The sequence below is a fragment of the Protopterus annectens genome, chromosome 3.part1 (genome assembly GCF_019279795.1).
Source record: "Protopterus annectens isolate FY-2018-M chromosome 3.part1, PAN1.0, whole genome shotgun sequence".
Taxonomy (NCBI): Eukaryota; Metazoa; Chordata; order Ceratodontiformes; family Protopteridae; genus Protopterus; species Protopterus annectens.
The window spans coordinates 1,117,805,810-1,117,828,041 of record NC_056732.1 but is presented as its reverse complement, the minus strand read 5'-3'; the positions used below and the strand labels follow the sequence as shown (position 1 = coordinate 1,117,828,041).

The 22,232-nt window shown below is 36.8% G+C and overlaps 1 protein-coding gene across 1 annotated transcript in view; it reads right to left on the bottom strand.

Annotated features, from left to right (window-relative positions):
* The window catches only part of LOC122798379 (DENN domain-containing protein 3-like), a 1,373,701-nt gene that overhangs the window by 380,731 nt on the left and 970,738 nt on the right, over positions 1-22,232 (bottom strand). The window lies entirely within an intron of this gene.

Genomic DNA, 22,232 nt, shown 5'->3' with positions numbered 1-22,232 from the left:
AATTTGCTTTGAAGTATTTGGATTAATGATTTGTCTTAGGCTTTTTTGAGAGTGTTACATTACTTGGATACATATTAGGAATACATTGCTTCATAGTGTTTACTATTTCATCTATGGACTTGGGCAATATGAATGTCCTTAGATTCAAGAGTTCTAGATGGGGAGTACCACAGCATTACTGTATTTAGTGCTGGACATCTGTATGAGTGATGAGATACACCTTGGGCCAGTTTACATTGATTGAATGTTTGATAGCTGGAAAATTCAAACCAGTTTAGTTGACTGAGTGCTAGCCAATGGTAAGTACATTTTATTTGGAAGGCAAGTTGCAGATTTTACTATTTTATTATAACATTGTCTCAGTTTTGTTAAAAGGTATTAAATGGCATTTAGCAGTAGTGAAGAGGCATAGGAGACTGATGGCAATAGCAATGACTGGGCAGTAGTCTTTTTAGACTATAAGGTAAGGTACAGAGATCCTTTGTAGAGGATGCTTAGTTTTATGTGGGTCTTTTTGACAGCATCCTGGATGTATAGGTTAGTTTTTAAGATTATCATCTACAGTGCTCCCAAGTAATTTAGCATGTGTGACAACTAAGTGTTTTGTGTGGATAGGAGAGTAAAGGTATTTTTTGTGATTAGAATATTATTTAGGGATGAACAGTAGAATTTTTTGTTTTATTTTGGCTCAGGAGAAGATTAAATTAATTCAAAATGATTCAGTGGAGGATTAGGATTGTCTTGGAGCTTAGCAGTTTAAAGTGGAGTCATCTGCATTTTAACCGTGGGCTTTGCCCTACTACAGTATGAAGGTTGTTTATAAAAATATTAAAGAGAAGAAAACCTAGGATTGAGAACTTGGGGACAACAATGGTTTTGTAGGTAGATAGGATGAGTAGCATGTTTGGCATCTGATACACGGTATCCTACCTAACAGTTTTTAAACCATCTTAGGGTAGAGGTGGAGAGAGTGATGGACAGTAATGCTTACAGTATTTTAGTAAGGAAGACTGTTTAAAATGTTAAAGTACTGTTCTGGATGAACTGATTGGTATCTAATAGATTGTCTGTTAGATTCTTTAGTACTGTAGATATTACTTCGATGAAGGAGAAATTGAGAAGTGTTTTGGTTTGTTTCATTTACTAAGGAATTTGGCTATGTAGGTTTTCCGGATTTCAGGACTTTGTTTATGACTGCCCAGTTACCTTCTAGGTTAGAGGATTTTGGAGTTGGGTGAAGAAAATTTTTTGTCAATTTGAATGAGTTTCTTGGATTAATGTATCATAGGATCATAGGAAGTTACAAGGTTATTGGCCCTGAGGCCCTTGTAAGACTAGCCAAGTCAGCACCCAAAGCCCCTGTCCATCAGGGATACAGGTGGAATCCCAGGGGTGTATTTTCTGTTTCTGATACAGTTATCCAGGTTGCACTTAAAAATGGATAATGTGGTACTCTGCCTGATGTGGAGAGGGAGACTATTTCACAGATAGGCGAGTCTCTGGGACACAAATCTGTCCTGCCAACAAGTCCTATTGATATCACAGACCAGGTTGAGGTTGCGTGTATGGGTTACTTGAGTGGAGCTTGACTTGTGGATATGTAGCAGTCCCATCAAGGCGGAGTCTGAAAATGCTTTGGATGCCAGACAGAGGTCAACTATGAGGGGTCTGTATGAAACTGAGTACAGGGTCATGGCTTTTATTCTATCTGTGTAAGGTAGATGTTTCAGGCCCTGGATTCTCCTGGTGAAGAACCTCTGTGGTCTCTCCAGTTGCTGCATGTGCTTTGTGAGGTACATGCCAAAAGGGGCACTGTACTCAATAATTGGCCTTATAAGGGATGAATACAGGGATGTCATGACATCCTTGTCCCTGGATGAGATATCCTTATTTATGAGGCGGGCCATGTAGAATGCTTTCTGTACAACGGAAGCAATATGGAGGTCAAAAGTCAGTTTGCTATCAACCTGGGTACACAAATCCCTCATGATTGATTGTATGCTTAGGATGTTGTTAATGTGATACTATGTGGGGACGTCACTCTCCCCAAAGGGGATGATCATGCATTTTTTTGGCATTCGGCTTGAGGCCATGTTTCTGGCACCAGTCATTTGTTTGGGTGAGACCCTCTTGGAGGACATCCACATCACTTGGGGAATTGATGACCTGCATCTGCAAACTTGGTTAGCCATAGCCCACTGGTTTTGGCCTGCACCTCAGAGAAGTATATCCTGAATAACAGAGGCCCCAGGACCAATCCTTGAGTATGCCTCCCATTATGGAACTACTACTTGAGGTGGTTTTCCCTATTTTTATTAGGTGGGTTCTATCAGTGAGCCAGTTTGCTACCCATCTGGTAACATATGGATTGATGCCTAGTTGAGAGAGTTTATCTATTATGCATGAGGGGGGAATAGTGTTAAAAGCTTTGGCCGGGTCAAGGTAGGTGGTGTGCACCATCTTCCCCTCATCCATGGCTTTGATGACTGTCTCAAAGAAGTCGACCAGATTTAACAGACATGACCTCCCCTTGACAAACCCAAACTGTGTGGGGTCGAGTGTTTGGAGGTTGCCAATCGACCAGATTTAACAGACATGACCTCCCCTTGACAAAGCCAAACTGTGTGGGGTCGAGTGTTTGGAGGTTGCCAATGTCCCTGTTAATGAAGTCCATGATAATCTGTTCCATGGCCTTGCAGATCAGGCTAGTTAGACTGATGGGTTTATAATCCATGTATATCCCACTCCCACTTGTTAACACCACCTATCAGCTACCTACAATGAGTATAATTTGATAATTTTTTTATTTTTATTTTTTTGCAAGGGTATACATATGTACACGTATTAAAGTGTACTCAAATGATCTACTAAAGATGGACCCCTGCCCTCAAAAAAAAAAAAAAAAAAAATATATATATATATATATATATATATATATGACTTTACTATATTTTATTAACTTTCTCCTTTGTATTTTGTTCTTTCTTTTTCTTGTCTCTAGATGCTTCTGTTAAATTCTATGTAAAACCGACACTGGTACTTGTCAATGTTGTTCTTGTTTTATTGGAGCTTTTCTCCCCGGGCCTCCACTGAAAATGGGCTCACACCCAGACGAACTATACCGGTCAACAAATGTAAAAAAAATAAATAATAATAAATAAATTGGTGGACACTCCACCTTTGTGTAAAGGGATGACAGTGGCTGTCGTCCACTCGGCTGGGACAAAGCCGATACTCAGGCTTTGGTTGAATAGGGTGCCTAATGGTGCTGCAAAGTTCATGCTCGAGTTCATGTAGGATGCAGCCTAGGAAGTTATCGGGTTCCATGGAGGCTATATTTTTTTTGCCTTTGAGAGGGCAGTGATGGCCTGTTCCCTAGAGATAAAGGGTGGGGGGGGGGGGCAGGTACTGGGGATGACCTGATTTACTGATGGGGGGACAGGGGCTGACGTTTTTGCTAAATCTGTCAGCCAGAAGGTTGGCTATGTCTACAGCATTTGTGCATGTGGTGTCCTTGACCATCAGTTCTGAATAGATCTGGGTGCTTCCTTTGAAATTGTGGACATATGTGAAGAAGGCCTTCTGATTGTCTCTAGTAGATGTGGCCAATTTCGACTCAAATTTGGCTTTACAGGATTTCACTAGTGCTCTTATTTGCTTGTTCAGGCTAAGGAGAGATTGCTTCCAATTGGGCACCTTCTCCTTCTTGGTCCTGGAGATCAATTTTTTTCCTTTTGTTTTATAGTTTATTTATTGCAGATGTCCACCAGGTTTACTCTTCCTTGCAGAGGATGATTATGTCCTGTTAGATATTCCTGATTCCATGCATCTATATAAACACTTGCATAGTACTTTAGTTTAGATTTGGACATTGGTGCCAGTTCTTACAGAGGGGGGAGGGGGCTGTGAAGCTGGTTATACCATCCCTCAGGAGGTTGTAATCTGTTTTTTCTTTGACCCTACCTAAAGGGGGGGGGGTCAGGGGAGATGGTGACTTCGAAAGTGACCGCTTTATGGGCAGATCTTACCAGGGAGGATGATACTGTAGGGTGCTGCAGTGATTACTCATGTTGGTTAATACCAAGTCCAAGATATTATCACCTCTTGTGGGGGTATTGACTAGCTGTTCCAAGGAATTTGCATTGATAAAATCGAGGCAACTCTAAGCATTTGTGTTCTGGCATGAGTAGTTTTTCCAGTCTATGGTTAGGTAGTTAAAGTCGCCCAGGATCAGGGTAAAGGGTTGAATCATGATAGATTCGAAGAGGTCCAGATAGGTGGAGTGGGCATCTTGAGTCAAATTTCAGGCCTGTAGCTAACTAAGATTTGAATAAGGGGTCTTGTCAATGGTTAACTGCACCTGGAGTGTCTCCTGTGTGTCATACTGTTTGACCAGCCTGAAGGTGTGTGTGTCTTTAATATACATTGAAACTCCACCTCCTTTGGCTATGCTGTTCACAGTTCAGGGTCTGCATTTATGATAGGATGAATAACCAGGTAAGGCTGGGGTGCTCTCCAGAGCTTTGAACCAGTTTTCTGTGACTGCAGAAATGTCAGCATCTTCCAGTGTTAATAATGCTTGTAGTGAGTGCAGTTTCATGTTTAGACTCCTAGCGTTTAGCAGCATTACCTTTAACTTGCATTTTGTTGAAATTTTTATGTTGGTAGTATCGACCTCATGACTTTTCCTAAAAAAGGTACTATGGGGGAGACAAGGGCCTTTGGCATAAGCCTGAAGCCCAAGTGAGACGATGCAGGCCATCTCTAGCAAAGCTTGTGGTCTGTCGGTCATATCTTCCCAGGCTGGCAGGTAATGGATCCCCCTGGAATTACACCAGAAACTAAGCCAATTGTTAGTCAATCATTTTCTGTTTGTATTGAGACATCATTCTGGGTGACGGTCGAATGCTGCTTAAGGCTAGGGACATACTTGCCTTGGACACACATTCAGCGAGCTCAATCATGTCTCTCTTCATACAGTCCAGGGAGTTATGTCTCTAGTCATTCACACCAACATGGGCTATGACAGAGTCATAACAGTACCTGTTGTTGAGAGACTTGAGTGCATGTGTGTGTGATATGGCAGATTCTGGCACCTGACAAACAACTAACCATGAGTTTCTCCTTATCCAGCCTGGTGAGAGGCACATCTGTGTGTCTCACAATGGAGTCTCCTATGACTAATATGTCGGGTTTATGGTTAGGCCTTAGTGGTTGTGAGACACAGGTGTGTGGACTATGTGTGGCATGTGCTGTGGAGGGTTGTGGAGTCCACATGTGTTTTTGCATCTGAGGTCTCCTTTGTTTGGGTTTGTTTTTGTTGAGAACCTCCACATATGTGGGTGTGTGTTGTGTAGTTGTGGGTGGTGGTTGAGGTGTAGTGATTGTGGTGACAACCTTCTCATGTCAGATATACTGGCTTGTGAGGGAGAGAGCATAGACTCTCGGTTCTTAATGTAACTGCATCTCTCAGAAATTGAGTTCCTAGGTGGTAGTAGTAGTAGATGGATGCCCGTTTACATGACAGTTGTTAAACTGACTTAGGATGCCCATATCAACCAGGCTGGCAGGAGAAACCATAGGAAATTGTCCAGCCATATTTGTCAGAATCTGAGGGAGAGAGGCCAGGGAGAGCTAAGGGGTAGGCCTAAAGCTCAAGTGCTTAAAGAAATTTCACCTTTGACTTTGTACTGTTGCTTCCGTGCTTTCTCTCTCTCTCTCTTTTTTCCATTACCTGTTTGGTATTTCTAGGAAGCCAAGGGGTTGAATTAGCTCTGATGTCTTTTTTTATTAGTGGAGCCTGACTACTGGGAACTGATGAAAAAGTAAAACTTAAAATTTTCAACTATTTCGTCTAGAGGGAAGACTAGTTGATTTCCCTAAATGAAGAGGTAAAGGAGGTTAAACTGAAGCTTGTGTGGGTAAGACCTAAGGTGCCTTGATGGGCTTTTTTAATAGTTTTTGGTGTATTGCTGGATAGCATATGTGGGATTATGATCACTTAGGGTGTTTGAAAGCCTGTAGCTGAGATTTTTTCAGAGGCATTGTTTAATATCCAATCAAGGACTGTATTCATGTTAGTGCTTTTATTGAATCTGGTGAGAAATTGATCAACTGAATAAAGTTATTTAGACTGATATTGTTAGAGCCTTTATTTTGAATAGCCTAATTATTGTTAAAATTACAGACAGTGATAGTTTATTGGGTGCTATTATTTGTGGTCAATGATAATAAATCTTCAATTATGAAGGACTTGATATTTGGAGGGATGCAGATTGCAATTACACACAGTCAATTATTTGTGCTAAGCTTTAATAAGGTAAACAACACTTCAGCTTTGGCAAATCTGGGCACTCTGTGAATGTAGATAATCCACCACCACTTTTGTTTAATCAATCAGATCTGATAATACTATAGCCTCATGGGTGAATTTGTTCATATTTAATGGAGGGCTTTTACCAGATTTTGGTAAGGGATGAAATCATACCTCTCAAGTGCACCTCATTAAGGAAAACATACCTCATTTGGGGTCTTAAAACGTTCATGTTCCTCAAAGTTCCACATTGAAAGGCTCTGTCACACATTCAGTGTTAGGATTTTTTTAAGTGAAATCCATTGTAAATAGAAATTAATCATATTAATTCATTAAAAGATCTTCTTTATAAGTAAAACCAGCATATTTTAACCATCCTATAACATTCCTTGTTGAAGTTGTTAGTAAGCCATTAGTGTGTGTTCCACATGTTGCCCATTTGTTCCACATTATGAGGGCTAGTGTTACTCATTTTAGAGATGGAAGGTTGAGAGCTATGGATGAAATAACTGGTTTATGTGAGGAGACCCACACTTGCAGTTCTGGTACATTACTGTAGACTCTACAGATATTTAAATTAAAGAGCTTGAGACTTGAGAGAATAGTGGTTCAGATGACACTGCATTATTTAATGACAGAAGGATATAATGATTGAGTGGGCCAGGGTTTGGCTGCATATAAAAAAGTAGTGAGTGTAGCATTTTGTGCGTAATTACATATTCTTTTATAATACAATTATTCAGAAGGGAAGAGAAAAAGTAAGTCTACGTCTTTAACTTAGTGAACTGTAGTTTTGGTCTAATTTTTGCACTTACATAGTAACGGGGTTATAGAACTACAGTGAGTGGCATGTTTCAGATGGGTAAGAATGACAAGAGTTTGTAATGATGCAATGAAGTGGAAAGTAGTAAGATGAAACAGCAAGATTAGTAGTGAAATTATGATGAGATGGAGGAACATGGTGTTAGAATGGGAGATATAGTTAACTGGTGAGGATATTGGGAGGTGCAGTTTATGGGCTAGTTAAGTATGCTTTTTTTTCCTTAAAGCTTTGCTTTACTGCTAAATTTAATACATAGTTCAGTGTTGCACTAACTGTCTTATCTGTGTACCTTCAGAAACAGTAGGCATAATTATTCTGCTTTACATACTGTTAAAATATGCAATATTTTTCGATATAAACTATATTGCCATTTTCATGGTTCTGTGATATGCAAATCGTTGCTTACATGATAAGCACTTAAGTATAACTGAAGTTATTTTAAATAATTATTTAGCAAATTAAAACATTTCAAAACTACAAGCACCATATGCTTATATACATACAACAAAAAGCAAGGAGATTAACTTACAAAAATGTAAAGCTACTTAGACACAAAGAGAGAGAAACCACTACTTTTAAACACCAGATGATTCTACTCTTAAGAAAATCATTATCTAGTCATTTAAAATGCATATCCAATGGTATCTAGAGAATGCTATGTTGACATAATGCCTCCTCAATTAAAGAAATAAAGAAAAAGAAATAGTATTAAATTCAGAAAGTCAACTATCATTATAAAAGTAAAATAATAGTTAACTTTCTGACTTTCTGATTTGTTCTTGGTAAATAGTAGAAAACAAATACCCAGTAAGACGCCAAAGTCCAACTTAAGCAGGTAGCACAAATGAAGAAAAACGAAGCAAAGTTGGACACTGCTGACAGCTTAAAAAATCTTCTTTATTCTTAAAATCACAAGATAAGCGCTTTCAGGATGACCCTTCTTCAGATAAATAAAATGAATGAGATGGTTCACTTATATACATATAAAAGCCAATCACATTCAGAAATAGCAAGCACATTCAGTGAAAGACACGCCTATTTTTCAAAATAGGCTTAATTGGTATGTAATCATTTAAACCTGGCTTCCTGTTTGCCATTAAGCTAGCAATCCATTTTGTTTCTACAGTTTCTGTTTGAAGCACAATATCACCCCCCCTAGTGCTGGGTTTAACATTTACAATAACCCTAAATTTAAATGTATGTGTGGGATACAAAATCACATGTCTACATAACGCATTTCTTTCATCTTTATTCCTAATACTGGAAAGATGCTGAAGAATCCTTACTTTGAACATGCTATTCGTCTTACCCACATAAAAACCTTGGCATTGACAGCATTCTGCTAAATATACTATGTTGGTTGTATGGCAGGTTGCTCTTCCTTTAAAGTGAAACACTTTTTGGGTAATGGGATGTATAAAAACAGTATCTTTATTTACGTAGGGACAAGCTTTACATAATCCACAATTACTCGTTCCTGTTGAGTATGGTAAAGCATAGGACACATTTGGCACGGAAGGTTCCTTGCATAGTAGATCCTTTAAGTTTTTATTCCTTCTGTACCTAAAGTGGGCTGAGGTCCCACTATGCCCCCCAGTGTACTATCACTGGTCAAGATGTTCCAGTTCTTCCTCACTATATTGCAGATATCACTAGTATTACTGCTATAGTTTAACATGACCTGCGGGACTTTGCATAAAGCTTCATTGCTCTTTTTGACCTCACCCCTTTCAAAAGCTCTTAAAATCCAGGGCTTATAGTCCGTGAATCGCTTGGATCTACCTCTTTCCACAGTTTCATTTACCAAATTCTGCTTATAGCCCCTATCATTAAAGTTCTCCTTAAGTCTAGTCGTCTCCTCTTCAAAATCTGATTCTAGAAGACATAACCTAGAGACCCTGCTCACCTGCCCCTGTACTATGTTGCGATATGTATATCTAGGGTGCATGCTGTCAAATGCCAAGAGTGAGTTTTTCCAGCAATCTTTCTTATGTAGCTTGGATCTAAAGCCTTTTGTATCCTGTTGTACACATACATCTAAGAAATCTATAGAACTGCGTGATATGTTGATGGAAAACCTAAAAAACTTCGTAGTGGAGTGTAAGTGGTTAATAAACTCATCTAGTTCTTCCTCTGTTCCATCCCACAAAAGAAAAATGTCATCTACAAAACGTAGATATAACTGTAGTTGACGTCTCCATTCCTCATTGTTGATGACATGTGTTCTTTCCCATTGAGAGAGAACCAAATTTGCATATGTATTTGCGCAGGGGGTCCCCATGGCGACCCCCTGCGCTTGTCTATATATGCCATTACCTCCCAGAAAAACATTATTCTCCAAAACAATGCTTAATAGTGATGTAATGAGTGATAACTTATCATCACTAACTCCTAGGTCACCCAGGAGCAATTGTACACTATCAATACCAAACGTGTTGTCAATCACAGTGAATAGACTTTGAATATCCATAGTGACCATCAGTAAATTCTTACTATAGGATTTATTCAATTGACCTAGTTGCCTTAAAAAATGTGCTGTGTCTTTCAACACATTATCCATTTGATCTAGATAGGGTTTTAAAGTGTGTTCCACCCATATCGACACATTCTCCGTAACCCATTCCCTCCCAGATACTATCGGTCTAAGGGGTGGGTTTTGGATAGATTTATGTATCTTCGGTAGTGCTTTAAAGATCGGAATAACTGGTTTCTCTATTTTGAGGAACTGATAAGTTTCCTCAGAAATTTTCATTTCAAACAATAGAGCATTTAACTGAATATTCACCCTATCTACAATACTTTTTACAGTTAGGGGATTTATGAGTAGATACGTGTTACTATCTTGTAATAGCTCATTCAATTTGTTATTATACCATGTCGTGTCCATAAGGACAATGGCACCCCCCTTATCCGCATTTTTTATCACAATGTCCCTGTTGGCAATGAGACTATTCAGTGCTATCCTTTGTTCAGCAGATAAGTTGTGATATTTCTTAAAGTCTGCTTCCTTGTAGTAATCTATCATATCTTTCTCACATGCACTAACGAACAAATTCAAACTTGATGTTAATTGCGGGACAAAACCACTTGGTTTTCTAAGAGAATAATCCTTCTCATTACTGTTACCATACATTAACTTCAGTGACACATTCCTGCAGTATAACATAATATCTATCAACATTTCATCATAACAACCATTTTTGCTCGGAATAAAGGTTAATCCCTTATTCAACACCTCTAATTCTCTAGAGTTTAAAACATAAGATGATAAGTTAGTAACAATACCCATATCATTATCAGCAGTCAGTCCCAAATTTTTCTTCTCTTGTCGGTCCCCCTGTCCTCGCTTACTGACCGCTTCCAGGGACCTTTCTTTTTGACCGGTGCTGGTAACAGTCCCAAAAAATTATTACTATTGTGGCTCGCTCCTTGTATCTTGGGGCGTGCCCCCAAGGAATTGCCATCTGAATTAGAGTTCACTACGACAATTTGTTGTGAAGAGCAGGTACCTACATCATGATTTGAACTGGTACCTAAGTTTGTCACATCAATCGTGACACTGGCAGGACCCTCCTGCACTCGAATAGATTCCGTGTCCATTTGTTCATCAGCCAAGTCAGCCGTTGGTTCTTCCTCCCTTGATTCATGTGTTGTTATATTGGCTGTCACAAAACGCGTTCCGATACCACTCTCCTTCTCCTTCTGAAACGGCGTGGGAAACGTGTTACATTCAGACGCTGTGTTCGTCATCATCGTCATCGCATCACTCCTCCCTCCCCTCCTGGTTGAATCTGCCAATCGCCTAGCAGTATTCACCATCGATCTATTTTCATTGGCCCTGGGCCATACGAAGATGTTCCCATTAGTGAAGTCCAGGAAATCTCTTTGTAATTTACCCGTTTTCTGTTTTTTCAATTTATCGTCATTCTCAGTAAAGGTAACATATAGTGCTTCCATGCGTTCACTATATGGCCCATCGCTAAACTCAGCTTCAAGCTTATGTTGCAATTCAGTCACTTCTTTTTAAATTATCCAACTCCGGAGAAAAGAACTCATTCAGCAAGGACATGTACTTAAAACTAGTCTCAATGTTGATAGTTTGCCATTTGGCCAAAAGTTCCGGGTAGCGGTCACCTTGTGCTGGCATACAAAGTATCCGCATACCCCTCGGAACAATGCCATATTGGATACAAGCCTCTAAATGATATTCCTGCCATTGAAGTCTCTGCAATTTGTTCACTTTAAAAGTTAAGTCACGGGTTAGTTCCTCAAAGTTCCTATCCACAGCTACTGGTTTGGAGCCACTCATGCCTATTTTACATGTAGAAAAGCCCAAATTAAGTAATGGATTTCCACAGTTCAGGGCTTTCTTAGGATGCCATAAAGCATTCTTATTGGCTTGGTTTTGATGTCCATTCACAGAAGTAGTTTCTAGCATAACAGGTTCCGCTGCCATAGCATGCAAAATACTGGATACACAAATCCAAGGAAAATAGTAGAAAACAAATACCCAGTAAGACGCCAAAGTCCAACTTAAGCAGGTAGCACAAATGAAGAAAAACGAAGCAAAGTTGGACACTGCTGACAGCTTAAAAAATCTTCTTTATTCTTAAAATCACAAGATAAGCGCTTTCGGGATGACCCTTCTTCAGATAAATAAAATGAATGAGATGGTTCACTTATATACATATAAAAGCCAATCACATTCAGAAATAGCAAGCACATTCAGTGAAAGACACGCCTATTTTTCAAAATAGGCTTAATTGGTATGTAATCATTTAAACCTGGCTTCCTGTTTTGAATAACAGACATGCACAGAGTTCCAAGGAGATTCAAGAGAAAACAAATGTACTTAATCCACTTTCTGGGCTGTTCAAACAGAGGTAAAAAGAAAGACTTTGAAAGGATATTTGAAAACTTTATGTAAAGAAGTACTGTACATTGCAAAAGTTTATAACATAAGGGTTTTATGGACTAGTGGACGGGACTACCACATTGTGTTAAAAACAGAAAGAGAAAAGTTATAAATTACTGTTTTTTTTAATTCAGCAGCACATTATAGGTTGTTTACTATTGATAAGTGTTATATTGTATAGCTTTTAGGTCTTTTTTATGTTTTTTATATACAACAATTAGTTTTTACAGTATACATTTTTGTAGTATAATATTAATATTTATATTTTTATATATTTTATAGTTGTATGTACTTCATTACATTATGTATATGCAAATGCTTGTTGCCTGGAGGATTTTATTATAATGTTTGAATAAAAGGCGGTGTGATCCACAATATATATGTGTCAAAATAACATATGTATCTATGTTTGGAAGTTATTTATATATTTTAGAATATTGGTATTATGTATTTCAGCATATAAGTATAGTAGGGTCTTTGTTTGGAATGAAATTCTCACAAGGTCACAAAGACTGATTGATTAATTGACAGTTTGAATGGCCAGCCAATGACATGTAAGGTGATGATATAAAATGTGTGTAAAATGGCTAATTCATGATTCTGATGAAGTCTCCGGAGGGAGATGAAAGCGCTTAATCCGTGTTTTTATTGTTTGTTAGTTTTACATTAAAAGTATATATACAATACTGGACTTATTCCTGGAATAATTTTTATGTGGAACGAAGGTTTTGACTAAGGGAAGACAGCCTTTATCGCACCGGAGCTACGCCTTGTGTTTGTTTTCAAAAGTTATAAATAAACCAAGCATGATGAACATGGAGGGGAATAGGGGTATGCTCATGGAGGGGAATAGGGGTATCCTAAAATACTGGGACAATCTGTGACGATGTGAGGTATTACCAGCATGTCAGGAGAACTAGGAATATTTTAACCTTTGAGAGTACTTACATCTTTTTGTGACTCTGTGGCCACTCCTGAAAGCCTTACTGCATTAGCCAAAGACTACCATTGGTATTAATATTAATTTCACTCAGTACAGTTGTGTACCCTTGTAATAGCCTTAGAGTAGCTGGCTTGGGAGTGTCTGGTGGCAATGTAACTACCTTATAGTATGGGCAGAAAGGATCATAGCTAGTAAATCTGTGCCAGCCTTTCCCAGGTGTGTGTGTGAAAATCAAATCTCAGAGTGCATGCTGCTTGGAGAAGGGGCACAAAGCACTGGTTTCACAGAGAGGGTGCAGCAGGACTTGGCTTGGACACTCTGCTTAGGACTCAACTCTACAGCTACAGCAGTGGGAAGTCTCACTGGGACCCTGAAGACAGAGAGAGAAATCCAGACCCCAGACTGTGTTCCCTCTGTGCTCTTAAGGGAAACTGTGCAAATGCAGAGAGCTGCATCTGAAAATACTGTGTGTATCTATTTTTGTTCCAAGTGAATGTCCCTCTCCAGTGTCAGTGGTGAGGATTCAGGCTCCTTGATTACTGGCCCAGAGAGGGGAGGTCACACAACCCAAACATATGTCTGTGGAAAAAGAAGGACATTTAATAAGTAACTGTTTCAAAAGAAAATGTTATATTTGTGTGAAAATGGGACACAATGTAAAAAAATGTGAAATGAAATGTTATAAATGCAACAAAACTGGCTATTTATGAATGGATTGCAAAAATGAAAATAAGAGTAAGGAAAAAGAAAAAGAAAAAATGAATATGGAGAAGGTACTTTAGAAATAGTAGAAACAGAAGAAAAATCAGAAGAGGAAAAAAATAATAAAGAAGACATAGAAGAAGGTTCTAAAATAGGTGATGAAGACGTAAATTGGGAGGTAGTAAAACAATGTTATTAGTAAAAGGGTAAAAGACAGAAAAAAAACATTTAAAGGGATAAGTAGAAAAAAAGAAGGGAAATGGATGAAAAAAATAATATATACAGCTAATGACTGGGGGTTGGTACAATAATTAAGGTGCCTGACTCACAGACCCAAGGTACAGTGTTTGTTTCTCACCTTTGGGAGATTAAATGGCTAGGCTTAGAATGGCCTATTAAGAAAGTTAGCCTAGTAACTAGTCATGAACTTATGAAACCACAAATCTAAGGAAAAGGAAAATGACAATTTTAGAGTGCTTTCTGTAACTGTGAATAGTATTAAGAATGCAGTAAGAAGAATAAGGATTTTCGAGTAGTGTAGTACATGTGATGTAAATGCAATTAGAATGTTTTTTAACAAATAGAGAAACTATGGATAGAAAAGATTATCTAGAATTTGGGAAATGAGGGATGTTCTGGAATACCCGTTTTCTGTAGAAATATAATAAAAATATTAGGTGTAACTTTACCAAAATGGGAAGATTACCCATTTTAGATTAAAAATGGGAAGAAGTATATAGAACTATATTAGTATATAGAATTATAAAGGTATATGCTTATTCTAACTGTAAAGAAAGGGAAAGCTTACTTCAGCAGGTTTTAGACTATGTAGTAATAAATATGAATATTATAAAATGAGACTTTAATTGTGATTTAGGAGGCAAGTGCAAAAAAGAAAGGAAATTATATAAGAAAAATGTCAGAAGTTATAAGATGTGATAAGTTAAAACTATGGGACAAAAATCTATGGGCTTACAGAAGGGATGTGTATACAACTGGAATAGATTATTTTATAGTATAGAAAGCAAAGGAATAAAAAGGATAAATGATAAGTCATGGAATGAAGAAGGAATGAGATTAGTAATACAGTTATGAAATTATCATATTACTATGAGAACATTTTAGAAAAAAGTTGTCTGAATGGTCAATGATATAAGGAAAAATATAATTTTTTTTTTACAATGGCAATATGTTGTGTTGTTGTGTCTTTCAGATTTTCCCGGTTAGGGATCGCCACAGCAGAACTCCGGACCGCTAATGATTGGTAGTTGACTTTTACGTGCCAAGTTACCAGCCCTGACGCACAACCTTCAATGAAGGTACGCCCATTCACGCATGTCTGCATGCAGAAGACGGTCTAGCTGAGAATCAAACTGGACAGCGTCTTACTGTGAGGCGACAATGCTACTGCAGCACAATGGCAATATGATGTGAGAAAAGTACAGAAAGAAAAATATAAAACAACATATAATGATGCATTGGAAGAGTTAGAACATAATGATAGTACTTTGACAAAGAAAAAGAATTATATGAAAGAAATTGGGAAAAATACAAGAACTGTTATAAGCAAAGATATTTTTACAAAGAAAAAGGTAAGAATTATAGAGTTGCTTAAGCAGATTAGTAAAGGAAGATGGTAGTGTAATGAGAGAAATAAAAAATGTAAAAAGCGAATTAGAAAGAACTCGGGAAAAGATTATGAACAGTGTAGTACAATTTTTCAAAGAAATGTTTAAAAAAAGGAAGGTAGTGAAAAAACATGGAAAATAAAAGATTAACAGACAAAGAGAATAAATAATTGGAAAAGCAGATTTCTTTAAATGAGCTAGATAAAGCATTAGGACCAGTAGTTATAGATTCGGCTGCAGGACCAGATGGAATAGGGTATGAAATATATGAAAATTTAAGGAACTGGAAAAAAAATATTTTTAAAAAATTTTGAATGAATGATTAAATGGAAGTTTTATGTAGTGGAATACTTAAATTCATATGGAAGAAGGAAGACAGAAGACAATATGGAGACCGATAGTACTGAATAATAAGGTTTATAAGATCTTTATGAAAATAAAACAAAAAAGATTTGAAACAAAAGTGGAACATATTATGGAATATAGCACATATAGTACAAAGGGCAGGACTGTCAAGAATTATTTTTAGAGAAACTGTGGATGATATTATGAATAGAAAAGAAGTGAAAATCATGATAGGAGACCTTAATGTGGCATTTTATACCATTGGACATGAAGTTATATGGGTAATAATGGATGGATGGATAATATATGCGAGAAAGTTAGGAAACTGTAGTCAATGTATAGTAATAATAAAGTAAAAATACTTGTAAATGGCAGGTTAAGCCAAAATGTACATATGTAGAGTGATATAAGACAAGGCAGTGCAATGAGATGTATACTTCTTTGCCTTAGATATGAATGTGATAGTATGTGAAATACATACAGCATCTCCTTCATTTTGTAATTTAACACCTGAAGGGTTAAGAATTCCAGTTCTGTTAACATTTGCAGATGACGTAATAATTGAAAAAAAAAAGCAAAATTTGGATAAAAGAAGTAATAATTTGCACAAAAGAGCATGCAGAGGAGATAGGGATTACTTTAAATAAAGAGAAAAGTAAAGGTTTAGGTGTGTAGTAGAGATAGGGGTACATATTGTACAATGAATGGAATTTCTGTGTTATGCATAAATTTGGGAATAAAGATTTACGTAGTAATCAATGGGAAAGAAAAAACAACAGAAGAAATAAAACAAACTTCTTTCCTGGAGAACATATAAATTATCCTTCAGAAAAAAAGATTATTTGATAAATTCAGTACAGATAGGAAATAGCATAATTAGCAATTGTATTTATGTTGACAACTGCATTTTAAAAGAATTATTGCAAATATTTTTTCATTTATATGGGAATCTAGATTAAACCCAGTAAAAGAGGAGTTTTATCAGCAAATACAAAGGAAGGTGGTTTATGGCTAATTAACCCAGTAGTATATACTGCTTCATTAACTGTATAAATATAAGTATGATACATTTTGTGTTATGGTAAAAAGAGTGAAAGAGAGTGTATAAATGAAGAAATAAAATATTACCAAGAAAAAAAATAGCTTTGTGGACAATAAAAATTGATAGAATGTCAATAATTTTTGTGGAGACTGGTAATAGAATAATTACCAGTAAAAGAAAATATGCCATATAAAAAGAAAAGTGATAGAATATGTTTACCTTGTCAAGAAAAAGAAACTGCAGAACATGTGCTTTTGAAATGTAAAATAATAAAAACATTATGGTGAAAAACTATGTAAAGAAGTTTTTTTAAGATGTAAAAGAGGTGGATAAAATAAGCATAGATGTGATTAAATACAGACTAGAAATAAATAATATGTTAGAATATATAGAATGTTATTTTATGTTGTGTTACAAGAAAGAACAAATGAAATTATGTTTAATGGTAAATGGATTTTAGCAATAACATTAAAATCAGAAGGTGGTTGTGGAAAAAAGAAGTGGAGGTCATTTAGGGATGAACATTTAGTACGATTATGAATACGAGCAAATAGATTTGTATATCGATATATTTGTACATTTGTAAATATGTTATAAATAAGAGGGGGTTTTTTGCATAAAAATGAAGGAAATCTACTTATTTCTAGGTGCTATGGGATCTTTTACATCCACCCGAGCTACCACCAACTCAAGCAGATGGGGCCTTGATTTAATGTCTCAACTGATGGATGGCACAGTCAGGACTGTAGCACCCCTTTATGCTGCATTACAGTATCAGCATTTATTCTACCTGGTGTGGGAAATGAACCCACAGACTTCTGCACCAAATGCAAGTGTGCTACCTGTTGTATCACTGACACTGCTAATGTGAATAATCGATAAAAACAAAGGAAAGCAACCTCAATAAAATGTACCACACTTTTTATTAAAACATTAAAGTGCTTTCATCCTCGGTAAACTGGAATTCCTCAAAATTATATTTCTAAAAATTTCACCTCTTAAATACTAATGAAATCACATGACAGAAAAAAATTAAAACCAATTAAAATATTTTGCCCATTAAACTGGAACCAATTGATAAAAACTCAAATGTAAATAGCAATAAACATTTGTTTCCCCTCTTGCTTCCCTTTCAACTGGAATAAAGCAATTCATCTTTGTGAAAAGAATAAAATTCTAAATAGCAAACACAGCCTTCAACTTTAAATAACTTTCAGTAGAAATAATTTCATTGAGCCAGGGGAAAATGGCAGCATTGTATTTTAACAATGGGGTCCAGGGAAGTAAATATTATAGGAAGAAATATCCAGGGAATTGTTATGGCTAGGCTTGTATAGACCCTAGGGCCGATAGCCTAGTACCAACCTATGAACTGCCATCTTAATTCTTTATACTCTAAGTACAGGTCTGCTGGTCCTCTCCTAGGTCCCAAGCCTAGAGGGGGAGCAAATATTTACTGTTTTTTGCATTTGAGTTTTTAGCAATTGGTTGCAGTTTAATGAGCAAAATACTTTTAATTGTTTTTGTTTTTTGTAATGTGATTTCATTATTGTATTTAAGGGGTAGAATTTTTAGAAATGTCATTCTGAAGAAGTCCAGTTTACCAAGGATGAAAGTGCTTAATGTTTTAATAAAAAGTGTGGTACAGTTTATGGAGGTTGCTTTCCTTTTTTTATCAGTTTTTATTTTTGTCTTTATTATCCAATGTCAATAATAGTTTCATTACTACTGCAATATTAAGCTATGTAAAAATGTTACAGGTATAGTTAGACACAAAGGAGGTCATGAAAAACTTGCATTTTGTGCAAATTTATTTAGCAGTCACTCATTCATTAATTATTGTAAAATACTGCTATTTAAAGTATAAAATTGTTATAATTAAGGACTGCTACTGCAATAGCAATTTTGTATTGTGTTGATTTCATCAAATAAACTTTCAACTAGTTATAACTCAACATAAAATTTGTATACAGCATTAACAGTCAGTTTGCAAAAATGTGCACTCCTACACTTAAACACTATTTTATGTTGTTCATTGTTGTTATAACAGTTTGCAATTGTAAATTAGTAATGTACTGAAAGGGGCTTCAGTAACCTACAGCAACATGTATTTTATGGAGGGATGGGTCAAAAACTATGGAATACTTATTGTTCAAGACTGCTTCTGCCATGGAAACTTTGCAGGTTATCCATTTCAGCAAGCAAACATTCATGTGGGTATGACTCAGGCTGAACTACGCAAACTATGTGGACAGTATTACCAATGAACAACCAGTTGTTTACAATATGTACCTGTAAATATTTGGATGTTCATTTTTATTATTATAATCATTTTTTGTAACTGTAAAGGGTTGTTACTGTACTGAGAGCTTTCAAAACTATCTCGGCTGTATCAGTATATTATCCACATCATCATGTCATGCAGGGGGAGAGGTGAAAGGAACCACTGAAACAAAGAAGCACACCTTAAAGGTCTGCATGAATGGATCACTCCAAGGCACATTACAGATGTCTACTAAGTGAAAACCCCATGCAAAACATTTTGTTGTGGGCTAGCAGTATTCACACAGTAAATTCATTGCAGTCAGTGATACATTTTAATTTCTGTGAAATGTAAGGGCATAATAAATGCATACAGTACTCAGGCAATGGTAGGGGTGAGGAACCCCTGAAATAAAAAAGCACACCTTAAAGTAAAGCATGCAGTTTTTGCAGTAAGGCATGTTATAGAGAACTACCAACTGAATAATCTATGTAATACAGTTTCATTGTTGGCAGTGTGGGAATGAAGAAAACATATGCACAGACAAGTAGTCCTAACTGTATTCAGTGATATATGTGCATTTGTTAAGGTATGGGGAAAATGAATGACTACCAAATCAGATAATGTACGGCACTTGAGGGAGGGTGGCACTACTCCATAACACATGATGATGTCACATATAAAAATTCACATATATATAACTGCAGGTTACACCCTGCAACTAATAGTGCAAGGATTTTCAGTAATTCCATTTCTCCTTTGTCTTCTTTTGTGGCATGGGACTAGATCACACAAATCCTGCCTCTTATACAGGAAGCTAACAAGGCTGGTAAGTAATGCTTGTGTCCAACAAATAAAGCAGTGGCAATTAGTAATAAAAATAATAATTTATAGAATTTCTGGTTTAGTATGCTAGTGTATTGCAATATTTACACAATACAAATGAGGTACTCTTTTGCAATATTTAAATATGCATCTCATGCCCTGCTATAATGATACAGTATAACTTACTGACCATATTAGCTAGATTAATATAATGAATCATATTTTGGCATCAGTGAATTATTCAGGAAAAAAATGATATCATTTAGTACTATTGCATAAAAGCAATTGCATTCTACTACTTATGACTAATTGTCTTATCTGATACATTTTTGTCTCCCTCTACAAATTTAACTGACTCTGAGACATCGCAGCTGCAGTCATGTACAGTGATGAAGAGATCACCAACCCCCTCCAGTTATAGGCTTGCTTGACAGGATAGGAGTGGTGGCTCCTTCCCTGTGGGCAGCCTGCATTGGTGCAGTCTGAACAGTCAACATTCTGAGCTGCAGGACCTGGTAGTGGTTGCAGGAGAGACAGGGCTGTGAAAAAGTAGTGGGGCCTATATGAAAGCCTCTTGTGGCAACTGCAAGACTCTTAGATCTCGTCGGATTAGAGTACCAAGCTAAGGAATATCTCCAACCCACTCAACATAAGGGTCTACCCAAGTGCAGCTGCTTCAGTTGACAGTGCACTTGGTCAGCATTTGTCTAGTCATCTGCTTTTGGTCAACTAAACAGATGGTCAAAAGGAGTGTAAGAGCGTACAATTCTCTGAGCTTAGGAATATTCATTTTTCTTGATTTTGTGCAATCTTACAGTTAGTATATATAATCAGAAGGGGGTGGGGGAAGCAATGTTTTTATGTTAGTTTTTTGTTTTAAGTTTTGCATGTGTTGAGTTTCTTAGCACGTGCACATTACTGCATTGACATTTGCTTTTCTGACATATTGTTTTGGATTTCGATGAATATGAATGTCGGTGTACGCTTAAATAATTGGGTGTAGTCATACAAGCCACTGTAGGCAAGATTCCTTATGAGGTATCTAGGCTGGGGGGGGGGATTGAAAGCATTTCCATGCCTCCCCATCCACAATCATCTGTGCACCCACCCTTTGTATCAGATCCACCCCTTATGCATTTCCACAGTTCCTCCCAATTAGCATTTGCCCATCCTCTGTCTGTTTTCTCTTCCACGTGTGAACGCAATCTACTGTGTAACTGCCTACCCCATCTGTCTTTATGTTCACTGTGAATACCCTCACCTCATTCTTAGCCCTCACTCTTTCCCTTACTACCACACCTCCTTTCCCATATTTTCCCATATACATTTCAGACAAAGGAGGGTCTATTCTTAGCAAAGAGAAAAATACTGATCTCCACCTCCTCTAGCACAACTTTCTTATGTCATCCTACTGTGTTATCTGAACTCTCCCCGTTTTCCTATTTTCCTCTACAACCCCTTTCCAGAGACACCTTTCAGATTAAGGCTCCTGGCAAAGTTGTTGAAGCTGCTAGCCAGTAATGTTGAGGCCAAGTATGTTCAAAGTCTCACTTTAGTGTCTAGTGATATTAGTACAGTATGAAAATGAACAACGTTACTCAGAAACTTAAGAAGATGGACAAAAGTTATACACAAGCAAAACATCTACACATTCTTACAAACCTTTTAACTAACTTTACATAGTTTTAGCTCTGCATAGTTTACCTGAGCATTTCTTCTCAAGCTTCACGTGTGAAAATCAGCACTGCTAGCTTGCTTGTTATTGCATTTGCATACAGGTAAAGTGGTGTATTTTGCACATTGCATTTGCATACAGGTAAAGTGGTGTATTTTGCACATTGCATTTGCATACAGGTAAAGTGGTGTATTTTGCACATTGCATTTGCATACAGGTAAAGTGGTGTATCATTTGTGCATTACAGAAACTATGAGTATCACCCTATAATTATAAGAGTCACAAGTGAGTCCTCCCTTGTATATTAAAGCCACAAATGCCCAACAGCAAATTTCTGGTACATATTCCATTAACAAGAATTTAGTGATGACTATGGATAAGGAACTAGTAATTGATTCTGCACAAGAAACCATTTGGCACGCTGTCTTCTCAGTACAAGGAAGTTTTACTACTCTGTACACAAAATATCATCAGCACAGATAATGAAAAACATGGTAGATGAAATTACTTCTTTTTTTAAAAAAAGAACAGTATCATAAGTCTGTGTAGAATTTTTCCAAAATGAAATGCTTACCACAATACAGTCATATGTTATAAAGAAAAAGCATAGGATTACAAAATAAAGTTAACAGTGTGACTTGTACAATACAATGACTCAAACAGGGTATAAAATAAATACTTTATACAGAGGATGGTAAACATTTGAAATCAGCTGGAATACATTGTCTGAGTGACACTTTGCAATAAAAGAGGGATCG